The 1,811-nt window shown below is 64.5% G+C and overlaps 1 non-coding gene across 1 annotated transcript; it reads right to left on the bottom strand.

Annotated features, from left to right (window-relative positions):
* Positions 1-846: 846 nt before the first annotated feature.
* LOC147684997 (U6 spliceosomal RNA) lies at positions 847-950 on the bottom strand. Its single transcript, XR_015300839.1, has one exon. It is a non-coding gene; the product is annotated as a U6 spliceosomal RNA (small nuclear RNA).
* Positions 951-1,811: the final 861 nt, after the last annotated feature.

Raw genomic sequence — 1,811 nt, 5'->3', positions numbered from 1 at the left:
TGCGGCCAAGAGAAGCCAAAACAGCACGCCGAACAACCAGCACGGACAAGAGAGGAACCTCGTCGGCAGGGAAAAGCGGTAAAGATACCACCCGAGCCCGGGACCCCAGGAAAGGAACCCCGGGAAGGACACGGGGGACATGCCGGAGGAACAACCACGTCCGGCAAAACCCGCAAGAAGGGAGGGGGCGGAGGAATGACCCCCGCACGCCCATCCGCCCAGCAGACACCACTGCCACCAGGGACAAACCACCTAAAAGGTGAGGAACCGTAAAGCCACCGAGGGCCGGGGCCCAAAAGGGCGGACCCCGAAGAGCTCGTAGAACGAGAGAGAGAACCCAAGGGGGAGACCGGCAGAGCGTCCGTGGGCGATGGAGAAACAACACCGGAGCTAAGCGAGCCACCAGGGAAACCAGCCCGTCGAACACCGGACTGTGGAAGGCCAGCAAGGCCGCCCACCGGGCCCACAGGGAAGAAGGGGCCACGCCCCAGGAAAACCCCTCAGACCGGAAACCAAGACCCGCAAGGGGACCACGGAGGCGGGGACAGCACCAAGCCGACCGCGCCAACGCGAGAAGGACGCCCAGTGCTGGGCACAGGAAGAGAACGTGGAAGACCTGCGGGGACCCAGCAGCAAAACCACAACCCCCGAAGAACAACCCTGAGCAAGCAGCGACATCCGCGCCAGATTCAGGCCTGCAGACGGAGGCAGGCCAGCCGCAAGAGCCGGCCAACACCGACACCGGACCAACCACGGAACGGGAAGAACCGGGATCCGCCCGTAGGCTCGAACCGCCAGCACGCAAAAGGAGAGGGTACCGGGGGCGGCGGACCCCGCCGGGAACCCAAACAGGAACGCTTCACGAATTTGCGTGTCAACCATGCGCCGGGGCCATGCCAAACTGAACTGTAACGTTCCAACAGTAGTCCACGCGCTGCCGAAGCGAGCACCCAGGAGCACCCCGGCCCTGCCCAAGCGAATCCAGCAGAGGACCCGTGGTAACAGAGGGCACGGGGGAAACGCGTATAGTAGACCGAAAAGGTCAAGCGAAAGACAGGGCAACCACAAGGACCCGGGCGGAGAGACCAGAACCTGGGCAGGAGGGCCGAGACCCCCTCCGTGAACAGAGCCACCGGAGGCAGACCGAGTCGATGCCCCAGGCGCCGGAACACCACCGGGGTCAGGGCGAGACCAGGCAACGAAGGCAAGATCCGACACAATCGAACCGCCTCCACCAAGTCGGACCCCTGGGGAAAGACAGCCCGAAGGGACAGGACAGGCGACACCCACACCACCAGGTCGACCGACCCCCGAAGCACCGGTGCAAAAGACGGCAGGCCAGGAGGACTGCCAGCAACCCCCGAAGCACGAGGAGCTGCGAGACTGCAGGAGATCCCAACGACCCCCAAATGCCCCGGCCAAAGGCCGCCCCCCCCCCTGAAAGAACCAGAGGGAAGAACCGGGACCAGGCATACGACTCCCGAAGGAGGACAAGCCCGAGACGGGGGCCGAAGGGACCACCGCACATAGTGCAGGGAGCCGACGGAGGAGAGACGCCGCCTGACGAGACGCCTCACCCACGAAAACGACGAGGCCGAGAAGGAATTTTCGAGCCCAAGACCCGCCGAGGCAGGGAATTGAACCCTGGTCCCGGGCTAGACCTCCGTGTTAGGGTCTGCCGCTCTAACCATTGAGCCACACTTCTCCACTAGAACCACACGTCCAGACAGGGAACACCCAGACCCCCCCCGGCGAAGAAGCTCCACCAGGCGGGCCAGGAGCACAGTCCCCACCCACGGGCCCAGAAAAAA

This window comes from Lissotriton vulgaris, chromosome 10 (assembly GCF_964263255.1).
Source record: "Lissotriton vulgaris chromosome 10, aLisVul1.2, whole genome shotgun sequence".
NCBI lineage: Eukaryota > Metazoa > Chordata > Amphibia > Caudata > Salamandridae > Lissotriton > Lissotriton vulgaris.
This window is presented reverse-complemented; position numbering and strand designations above follow the sequence as displayed.